Raw genomic sequence first — 12,191 nt, 5'->3', positions numbered from 1 at the left:
CCAGTCCCTCTTTGAAATGCTGTCTAGAGTTATTGCTGATGACCCAACAACAAGCACATAATGACAATGACCCAGAAGTTGTCCATATCATCCAATAAGGGGAGAGAAGCCATCTTTGTGAACAACAATAAGGGGTTTATGTAAAGCATGTATAAAATCAGTTTTCAATGTCAACAGCTGCTCAGAACCAACAGTCCTATTGCTGTGGGGTCTCCAGGGATGCTGGAATATTTCCAGGTATCGAGAATCTAGAGTAGCTAGAGATATGATTTTTATCCTTCCTGGAGAAGAATATCATAGCCAAGCCCAAAGAGCACATCATTGAGTTGGAATAGCAAACTGGCCTTGGTCTTCCCTGCACATATATTTTTCTTTGATAATCTAATATTTCTGTATATTTTTCCTGGTTGAATAAAACAAATCCCTTGTCCATGGCAAAAGAAATTTGTGTTTTTCTATTTTCAGAAAATAAAGAAGGAGAAATAGATTTCTGGGTTCTAGAGGAGAGTCAGCAACACCAAGTCTTGGTTCCATTTCTTTGCATTCTTACATATGTTTGAGGAGTGTTGTGCTTCTGACTAGCAGGGAGCCTTCTATAACTCAAGGTAAATATGCATCGAATATCTTTGCTCATAAGGTGACTACTTTATGATCAACAGGGACCCATAAGGTCCCCTGAATGCCTCTTGAACTACAATAGTAGCCCTTCCTAACTAGCCATGCTCCCCAAAGGGAGCACAAGGATAGATACATTTGCAAATGTAGTGCTTTTAGGTCTTACTGCTTCCATAAATCAATTCAATTTTTTACATTACTATGCCATGTTGCACTTCTTCCAGACTTTTGGACCTATTTCTGAGCTACCTCATCTGAGCAGAATAAGAGAGAAATCAGTCTTGAGTTCAGTGAGGCCTTGGGAAGCTGACTCTTTGTGCCTCAAGTTACATCAGTCATTCATTTATTCAGCACACACTGTAGGAAAGGAAGCACCCTAGGTACTGGGGGTGAACAAAACAGAGTTCCAGCTCTCTCAGAGAAGACAGACAAGAATGATAGCAATATATGTGTTGGGAAGCAAAAATAAAGCATACTAACAGGCGAGAGTGTCTACAGTGCTCTTAATATAGTGGCCAGACACGGGCTCTTTGAGGAGTTAACATTTGAGCAATCAAGTGGGCAAATTTTGTGGGACATCAGGAATTGAGATGGGAATGCAGTGGATATGTTTAAAGAAGAGCAGAAAGGCTAGGATATCAGGAGGAAGTAAGTGGGAAAGAGAATGGCTAGACCATCCAGGGCCTTTCCTCATCTGGAAGAGGCAAAGAGTAATCACCATTTCCCAGAGACAAGGTAAAAACTAAGAAGAGAGCTACTCAATATGCAGTACCACTTGTTTTTGATGTTAGAGGAACTCCTTTGTACATTTTCTTGTCTCCTCTTGGCAGTGTCACTCTTCAGTGGCTGGTGTCTCATACATTCAGACGGCCACACTCAAGTCTCCCTTAAACCATCGTTGCCATGTACATTAAACATTGCATATTACTTTCCTAGCACAGTTGTAAGAAAGTACGATGCTTTATGCTTTCACAGCTCTCAAGGCTAGAGGTCAGGAAGGAAGGTATCAGCAGGGCCGGCTCCTCCTGGGTACTCTAAGGGAGCATCTGCTCGAGGTCCTTCTCTGAACTTCTGGTGACAGAGGGCAATCCTTAGAGCTCCTTGGCATGGAGATAAAACACTCCCAACACTGCCTTCATCTTTACACGACATTCTCTCTCTGTGTCTGTGTACTTCCTCTCTTTTTATGACACAAATCATATTGGATTTAGGGGTCACCCTACTCCACTATGAACTTATTGTAATTCACTTCATCTACCAAGACTCTATTTCCAAATAAGTTTGCATTTTGAGACTCCAGGAAGAGCATGAATTTTAGGGGAACTCAGTACATATTTGAATTCAGGTTGATTAGTGAATGAGCTTTCCTGGATAATCAAATTGGCTGGTAAAGAAAAGAGAGGCATATATATACTCCACATACAGATTTAAAACAAAACAATGCAATTCTTCCGAACATAATTTAACCAGAAAGGGCTCTGGGATCTGTATGTGACTCATTCACAACGAAAAAACATTAGCTGTCATTCTCTGAATGGGCATGCTTAAAATGAAGATAGAGTTGGGAAATGCATGCAATGTATGGTGGTATACAGTCTCTAGACAAACCAGACCCAAGTTCAAATCCCAGTCACATCAAAGTCAAGAAGTCACTGAAGCTCTCAGGGCCTGCATTTCTGTACACTGAAAAAGTACCTTGGGGGATTGTTCTAGCGTTGATACAGGAAATCTCACTGCACCCTAGACTTGTGTTTGTGCCTGCCACACGTCATGGAGGGAGTGAAGGATGGCAGTCCCCAGAAAACAACCACTGCTCAGGTAAACGGCAAAGAAAACAGCTAGATGGTAAACTTGGACGGTTTGCTGTGTGTGACTCAACTGTACTAGCTGGGTCAACAGGTGGACTAGGGGTTCTGCAATCATCCTAGGCCGGTATAATTTAGGTCAAATCTTGAACGGACCCTCTAGGCTTGTTCAAACTCACCAATCGGTTTTCCTTGTGAAATATTCTGGCTTCACCTTTTTTAAGGCCCACACTTGCCTTTGGCCTGGGAAATACTCTTCAAAGAGCTTGTTCTTCCTTGCATGCTGAAATGTGATCACATTCTCAACGTTTTAGGGTAATTTTCTACATGCCATTTTCTGACAGTGAATCTGAAAGCCCCATGTCTCTGTGTTGGATATTATTCCTGCCTCACATGGAAGTAACTTCTGCTTAAGATTCATATTGTCTTTGAATCTTTTTATCTTTCTTTTCGTCATGTTTCAAAATGACACAAGAAAGTGCCTAACACAGTACCTGAAATATAGTGGATATTCTCTTTTCTGTTCTCACACAGAACAGGAGTAGAAAAAGCCCCACTGTTTGGGTGAACACAAGCTGACACACACTGTACTCAAAATCTGGATTCTTTTTGTTGTTATTATTCTGAGCATAAGGAACTGATAGACATGTAATAGCTTGATGCATATGGTTCATCTATTAAGGGTAGAGCACTCTCAACTTACTTTAAAGATTTTTTTAATTCTTTCAATTGTTTGTTTATTCTGGGTTCTCTATTTTTTTTTTAAATGTTTTTTTAATTTATTTTTGACACAGAGAGAGACAGAGCATGAGCAGGGGAGGGGCAGAGAGAGAGGGAGACACAGAATCCGAAGCAGGCTCCAGGCTCTGAACTGTCAGCACAGAGAGTGATGCGGGGCTCAAACTCACAGACTGTGAGATCATGACCCGATCTGAAGTCAGACACTTAACGGACTGAGCCACCCAGGCCCCCCTGGGTTCTCTATTTAACATACTTTATTAACATGAATCATATTGGTTTAATATTTGCATACATGTATTTCATTCATCACTGAACTATTAATACTGTGAGAATTGAGACTTTATATTCATGCCTATCTCTATCTTTTTTTTTCTTTTTTATCCTTCTTTCTTCCTTCCTTCATTTCTTTGTATCTACCTACCATCTATCATCTGTCATCTATCTGCCTATCATCATCCATCAACCTAAATTTAATATATCTGTAATTCTATAATCCATAGGTATTTCCACTTCTGTATTTGCTTTACCATTGTGATCAACTGAATAAATGTTCGCTTAAATTGGTATTGGAAATGTGTATCATTTATAACTATTGTTTCTAGGTATAATTAACCTTACTAATTTAGAAAAACTTAACACTATGCAATTTTCCTTCCTTTTGTAATAGTGCAAAGCAATACAATTTTTGACTCAGAACAATTTCATTCCATAGAACTAAACATAGCTCAGAACTCAGTAAATCCCTGTTGATTTATTAAAAACAATGCATTCTGTCTTACATTTATTAGGCATACTATTACACTATTAACTTAGGTCATCTGTATGTTCACAAAATCCCTCTATTTGGACCACAAGATAGATAAGGATATGTGCATACAGAGATAGGTCAAAAAGTATTGCCAGTTTTAGGAATTTTATAGCTATGGGATGCTTTCTGGATGCTGGATTAAACATCAACATGATGAGCAACAAACCAAACATACAGTGATCACATTTAATCTCTTTCCCAATTTAGCTCCACAGGGAAAGGCTTCTTGGATGGCAGGACACCCACTCTGCAAATGATGCTTTAAAGAGAGTAATAAGGCTTAAGATACATATTTATTTTCATCTTGTTTATAAAATATAGCAGAAACGAATTCTATTTTTATTATTTTTTAAATTTTTAATGTTTATTTATTTTTGAGAGACAGACAGAGCATGAGTGGAAGAGGGGCAGAGAGAGAGGGAGACACAGAATACAAAGCAGCCTCCAGGCTCTGAGCTGTCAGCACAGAACTCAATGCGGGACCCGAACTCAGGGATCATGAGATCATGACCTGAGCTGAAGTTGGACACTTAAAACAAGTGAGCCAACCAGGCACTCCAGGATTCTATTTGTAAAGATGGCAAGTTATAAGAGGTCTTTAAAATTGAAAGCAATTCCAAATGGGCTATTGTTTGCAGCAATGAACAAATGAAACAACCACGCCATCAGCATTCAAATCACCTATCGGTGTGAGTTCACATATATATTGACTGCCTACTATGTGCAACTCACTGTTCTACATACAACAAAGAGCACTGAGACTAGTATTAACTTTGAAGAAATTATCTTCTAGTGAGGAAAGACATGTCAATAAGTATAAATAAGAAAAAGCAGAATGGAGACATTTCAACAGTAAAGAGAGCACTGCTAAGGAAACACAGAACAAGAGGTTTGTTCTATTTCAAGCCTGAACTCTTTTCCATTTTTTCACGTACATTAATGGAGAAGAAAAATCTGATAGGGAAGATAAAAAAGAATTTAGAAAGAGATGGAATTTGAATTGTGCTTCGAATCAAAACTTGTTAAAATGGAAAGAGAAAGTTTCAACTCAATGGGATATCCCTGTTAGGGCAATAAAGGGTAAGGTTCTGAGAATGGTGTAATGGGATGGGGAGGAGAAGTGTCACTGGTGAAAATAAGATCAGAAAGGTGGGTGTGACAAGACATACCATGCCAAGAAACCTGAACTTAATCCGTCCGGTAGCTCAGTAGTTTATAAATTTCAGCATACGCTAGAATCATCTGAAAGAGTTGTTATAAGACAGATTGTTTGGCTCCACCATCAGAGTTCCAGATTCAGAAAAATGTTGCTTAGGAACTAAGAATGTGATTTCTAGAAAGCTCCTAGGTGATGGTTCTAAGACGATACTTGTGAGAACCACTACTCTAGTCAATGTAGACAGCAGGAAATATCTGGTAAGGAAGTAGTATCATCTGATCTATAGTTTAGGAAGATGGCACTAGCAAGGACAGATTCAAAGAACTCAGCTTAGAGCAAGGAGACCAATTAGAAAGTTCTTAAAATAGTAGAGGTGAAGAAAAGAAATGGGTAATGATATGAAAAAGAAATGTCAGGGAAATTATAGAGGTAGAATCAACAGGATGGAGAGATTAATCAGACAGGAGAAATGAAGAAGGAGTCAAGAATGGCTGCCATTTCAAACCAGGATTCCCAACAGGATTGTGACATCTTTAATGGAAATAGGGAGCAGAAGCAACTTTGAGGTTGAAGTTGGCAAGTATGGTTGGGGTAGAAGACTCGCTTATTATTTTACAAATGGGTTTTTTTTTTTTTTTTTTTTTTTTGCCTTTATTACAGGTGTTTACGGCAGAATGCCATTGCTTGCATTGTCTGGTCAGTGCAACAAAAGTACATCTGTGTATCTTTTCCGTACTGTGAGCTCTGTTGGGCATTCAAATCTCATAACGTCAGGGAAACATTCAAAAGAAATGGGAATGAAGACTGCTGTGTTTTAATATGCATTTGCTTTCATATTAATGATATCACAGATTTGTTGTCTATTTGATTAACTCAGTGCAAGAATTATGGAGAAAATTACACAAAAGTGCACAATTTGTATACTGCTCAAGTAAATTTAAGTGAGAATTTAAAAAAAAATATCAGAGCTAATTATTTTTTAGTGATGCTAAGTCTATTTTTATCACTGTAGAAGAGGTCTTATGATAATACCTAATAGGCTGTACACGTATTAGCTTTACACACAACTGTTTGGCTGTTCATCTACATTTATATGTGTAATCATGTATCTGTTATGATGGGGGTCTGTCCACACACTGCAGTTTGTTCAGGGAATTACAAGCAAGTATCTGTGCACCGACTGCAGGATCTTTGTTTCTCATTTTCGTCATAGGTGTAAAGGTAACAGTTCATTTCAAATATTTAGAACCCCTTCGTTTACATAGTGTTTTCATAAACACTATCAGACTTCTGCATTAAAAAGTGGTAAGAAATGCAGGGGCACCTGGGTGGCTGGGTCGGTTAAGCATCTGCCTCTTTGACTCTTGATTTCGGCTCAGGTCATGATCTCACAGTCCTGAGATGGAGCCCCCACATTGCTCTCCTCCCAACTCCCACCCCTCGCTGTGTGTGGAGCCCGTTTAGGATTCTCTCTCCCTTCCTCCCTCCCTCCCTCTGCCACTCCCTTGCTTGCTGGCTTGTGCGCTCTATCTCTGAAAAAAAAAAAAAGTAACAAGTTCAGGAAAAAAATCATGGGGAATATTTTGTATCTTTTCTTTTCATGTTCATTTAAAGGGCCAAGAACAGGAAGAAAAAGTATACAAGGTTTCCTTGAACCTTAAACTAAACCTTCCAGAGGTTTTGTTGACATGCTCTCAGGCATTCTTCAAATAATCATGACAAGTAAAAATCTATGTTTACACAGTAGAGATTACACTGATTCAGACTTTGTTGTTTGGGCTTTGTTCTCCCCTGCCTTTAAGAGGGTATAGCCTTTGGGTGTGAAAATTTGTATACACTTTTTTGAGGGCTGATAAATTTGAGAAGATGCACTTACATAAAAAACCGTACCAGATAGTTATTAATATGAACATCTACTAAATTTAAAGCAAATTTAAGTGGTTACAATGCTACTTAGCAATTAAAAGTTTCTCAGATGGGGTGCCTGGGTGGCTCAGTCAGTTTAAGCGTGTGACTTCAGCTCAGATCGTGATCTCACAGTCCGTGAGTTCGAGTCCCATGGCGTGCTCTGTGCTGATAGCTCAGAACCTGGAGCCTGCTTCGGATTCTGTCTCCGTCTCTCTCTGCCCCTCCACTGCTCACATTCTGTCTCTCTCTCAAAAATAAATTTAAAAAGTTAAAAAATTAAAAAAATAATTATAATTTTTTAAAAAATTTTCTCAGGTGCTGGTTTGAGATTATCTTCATAGTGTGTTTATTAATACGGATTAAACTTAAATCCAGAGGAATTTTCCGGCCTACCAGTTGCTACCTCACAATAACATTTAACACAGTAAGCTGCTATTATTTACAAACAAGTTCAGATTCTCAGAAATTGGCAGTTGGCTTGTTTCACGGTTAACTACTAAATACCTTTGACGATGAACATAGAACTTCTCATGGTTTGTCCAGCTCAGTATCCTTTGTTTTTTTTTTTTTTAATTTTTTTTAACGTTTATTTATTTTTGAGACAGAGAGAGACAGAGCATGAACAGGGGAAGGGCAGAGAGAGAGGGAGACACAGAATCTGAAACAGGCTCCAGGCTCTGAGCAGTCAGCACAGAGCCTGACGTGGGGCTCGAACTCACGGACCGCGAGATCGTGACCTGAGCCGAAGTTGGACGCTTAACTGACTGAGCCACCCAGGCGCCCCCCTTTCTTTGGATACAGTACCAAAAAGCCATAGCTAGATTCCTTTGTATACCCATCAAAGGTTAAGACCCTAGAACCCTGGTAATCACACCATGACCCTTTCCTTTAATATGTTTCAAACAGAAAATATTTGAGTTGGGAGGGGGAATGATTTTACAGTATTTAGTCTGAGCCAACTCTGCAGGGAGGCATTCACTGATTCACTATTTCAACAAATATTTACAGGGTATCTTCTATACCCTAGGCACTACTAGGGCTAGGATAAAGCATCTGATAATCTTACTGCATATCACTTTGAGCAGGCTTCCCTTCTTCTCTAAACTTACAGGTTATGTTGTTCCCAGTGTATCGTTATGGGCAAGAAGGGACATTGGTCTTAAACTTTATTTTTTTCAACCTGGTATTCATGAATATTTCAAAGCTAAAAAAAAAAAAAGCAGTGTTGTGGGTTCTTTTCGTGATCATTCATTAAGGTGTTTCATTTTTAATACTTTGTCTTTTATTGTTCCCTAGTTTTCAAAGGCAAGTTCTTGTCTTTGTATTTGACAGCAAGGGCCACACTGGCCAATACAGAGACCCGCTTGGGTACCATGAAATTATGAGAAATAAATACGAACTGTGAAATGCATAAAGCTTATGCATTCTCTTTCTTTATTTCCATTAATGTGCCATGAAATAGTCAATCACATATTCTTTTATTCTATAAATTGGAAAATACTGAATAATTCAACAGGTCTGAAATTTCAGAACTTCATTCAGTGGAGTAGCTGCAGTCCCTGATCTCTATTTTAATATGCTGCCAGTTATTGCAAGTCATAATAGCACAATACAGGGCCGAGATGAATATCACTCACTCAGTTGTTTCCTTGAATGGCTTTGGGGTATGAAGTAAACTATACTACATCACTGTCCTCATAATGAGATCGTTCTGCTGGATAAACACACTCCCCGCAGGCCCTACCTGCTGATAGGACCCACTGAACCAAATATTTAACACTTCACAGAGGCTCCTCCTTGCCATTCTTCAATACTGCATGCATCATTTTCAAGAGAAAATTTGATGCAAAGAAGTAGAAAATTGAGCTACTGACTCCTGGGTTCGTTGTTACAATCCGGCTTAGTAAGAAAGCCTCAACTCAATTTCTGGGTCCTGTGAGATAACAGAAGTTTCAAAGTTCCCACTAAGATTGTGCAAATCTAAATTCTCATTCTATCTGACCAATTTACACATGGAATTTGGTGAAACCAGTCCAGCTGCGGAAACCACTGAAACAAAGCATGGAGTTAATAAAGTGCTTACTCATTTGCTTGAAATATTCACTGAAAAGATCGACTCACGCAGAAAATGGTAACTTTTTTATTCCAGCATTTAAAAGATGACACCATTTTTGTAAAAGCACTTCTTCCACCATTAGCATGAGGTCTCATGTGGGAGAAAAACAACACAGCTCAGAAAGAGTGCTTTGATAGTTTTCGTGTGTAAGGATGTTAGAACACCAAGTTTGGTTGAGTTGTACATATATATAATTTTTGCGTGTGTGCGTGGGGGAGGGTGCTGGTTTTGCCCCTATGTTTATTGTCATAATGTTAACAAACCTAGGGTCTTGCGGCTTTCTTTCATAAACTATACAACAGAATGGTGTCAAAAGCATGCTCTTTATAGTCAATAGTTCATGTACATTACTCTCATAACGGAACTACAATGCCATAAGTGCTGTCAGACAAACATGAACAGAGCGCTATGACAGTGTTAACTTTTCCTAGCTTAGTCAAAAAATGAGTTCATGGGGGCATGCAAGAGATGGGGCTTTGAGATTAATCATGAACTCAGTGATGACAATTCTAAGAAGCGAGAAAAGGCAAGCTAACAGTGTGAGTGGTGAACTGATGAGGTGCATGTGGAAAAGACAACGCACAGAGAGAGGCTTCAAAAAAAGCCTTAGGAAAGACCGAGAAATCCAAGAAACTCCCTAGAACTTAATTTGTGACTTCTTTTTAATTCTGAACCTAAACCCCATTCATCTTTTAAAAAACACTTTTTTTACCGTGTAAGTCATAATAACAAAACATTTTGTAAAGTAATTTGAGTGGGTTCTGAACTTTGCACCTAACAAAAGTCTCAGTAAATATTTTCATAATGGGATTGTACCACAAGAAGATTTCATTTTATGCATTATTCATTAACATTATGTAAATATAAATTATCTTTTCAATACAATTTATAAAAATTTTTGTTGGTGGCTGCAAATATATTCACACTATAAATGTATCATTACATGTTATCAATATCTAATGTGTCATTAGATATTTAATTGGTTTTAACTTTGATTTTAATATACAGTACCATGATCTATGTCATTTTATATGCATTTTCTTTGAATTTCTGATTTTGCCTTGAGCTTGAATATCTAACAAAAGTCTCAGTAAATATTTTCATAATGGGATTGTACCACAAGAAGATTTCATTTTATGCATTATTCATTAACATTATGTAAATATAAATTATCTTTTCAATACAATTTATAAAAATTTTTGTTGGTGGCTGCAAATATATTCACACTATAAATGTATCATTACATGTTATCAATATCTAATGTGTCATTTTAACTTTGATTTTAATATACAGTACCATGATCTATGTCATTTTATATGCATTTTCTTTGAATTTCTGATTTTGCCTTGAGCTTGAATATCTAAAGGAAGATTACTGGGTCAAAGGTTATCATATGTTATACCAAATTGTTTCCATAAGTTTAAGTCCACTTACATTCCTGTTTGCTGTGCATATGAGTATCCAGTTCACATCATCATTGCTACATGGACTATATTTCTACACCACTGCATTCTCCATTCAGTACCCAATCTACTCCTTCCATACGTGCTTATAAATCCACAAACAATGGTGGTCCTGATGAGATGTTCTCCAGCGCAAGTGTTTTTGTATACTTTTCCTTCAGTTTCCAAGTATACAGTGATGACTCTGAATCTAAATATTCATTTGTGCTCCTCTTTGGTGATTTTAAAAACTGCCATCCATTTATTAATCTTCATATGCCCTAAATGCAGTGACTTTTTATTAATGGTGTTTGCTGAAGGAAAGAGGGCTTGCTTTTTCATATACTGTCTTACTGTGTACCTCACCTCAATCTGACAGATCGTAACTAGTGATCTCTTCTAATACTATTAACCTTTTTTGTTCACTAAAACATCTTGATATCTGTCATATTTCATTAGCATACATTGATAAACAACTTTTTTAACCTTTTATTTATTTAATATTTATTTTGATATTTATTCATTTATCTTAAATACAATTTACTGTCAAATTGGCTTACATACAAGACCCAGTGCTTTAAATCTTTAAACTTACACATTCTTATGAAAAGAGAAACACAAAAAATGATTCCACATTTTCTCTTTTCCTGAGCATTTTCATATAACAGATAAATCTAAAACTTCACCAAAAGTCAAATCTTCAAAATTAAATGAATTCTTTTTCAAGAAAGGTGAATTAAAATCAGCTTATCACCCTATAATAATGGCAAATCAAAGTATTCGTGAATTAATATAATTTATAGGCTTTAAAAAATGTTTATTTTTGAGAGAGAGAGGGAGAGAGAGAGAGAGAGAGAGATGGAGAGAGAGAGAGAGAGATGGAGAGAGAGAGAGAGAGAGAGCAGGGGAGGGGCAGAGAGAGAGGGAGACACAGAATCCAAAGCAGGGTCCAGACTCTGAGCTGTCAGCACAGGGCCCAACATGGGGCCTGAACTCATGAACCACGAGATCATGACCTGAGCTGAAGTAGGACATGTAACCAACTGAGCCACCTAGGCACCCCCATGAATTATATAATTTAAAGATAAGTCTTTATTTTAAATTCTGAAATCCATATATACTTGCAAATGCTAAATACGTCACTTATTATTTTGAATTCCATCACAGAAAATCTCTTCCGCGCCCTCTCCCCCCCATATATAATACATATAAATACATATATATACATATATATATAGAGAGAGAGAGAGAGAGAGCGAGAGAGAGAGCGAGAGAAAGCACACAAACTCACACAATATTCCATATCAAATTCAATGGCTTTACTTAAACAATTAACGTTGACAATATAATCATGTGACAAAACCATGTGAATGCATTTGCTATGTGGTTTCCTCCTCACGGTTTCTAGCCTTACACCAGCCAAACATGCACAGTGAAAAAAGACAAGTAAGTAAATCCATGCATCACCATTCTTTTTCAACTTTGGGTCCCTAAAGTTGAAATTGGCTTTGTGCCAAGTTCAGCAGTACCTTCATTTCCTATTTTTTTCCTTAGAATTAACTTAAGAACTCTTACACTTCATCTATTTTTGTTCCTT

This window comes from Panthera tigris, chromosome X (genome assembly GCF_018350195.1).
Source record: "Panthera tigris isolate Pti1 chromosome X, P.tigris_Pti1_mat1.1, whole genome shotgun sequence".
Lineage (NCBI taxonomy): Eukaryota > Metazoa > Chordata > Mammalia > Carnivora > Felidae > Panthera > Panthera tigris.
Note: the sequence above shows the minus strand (reverse complement) of the source record.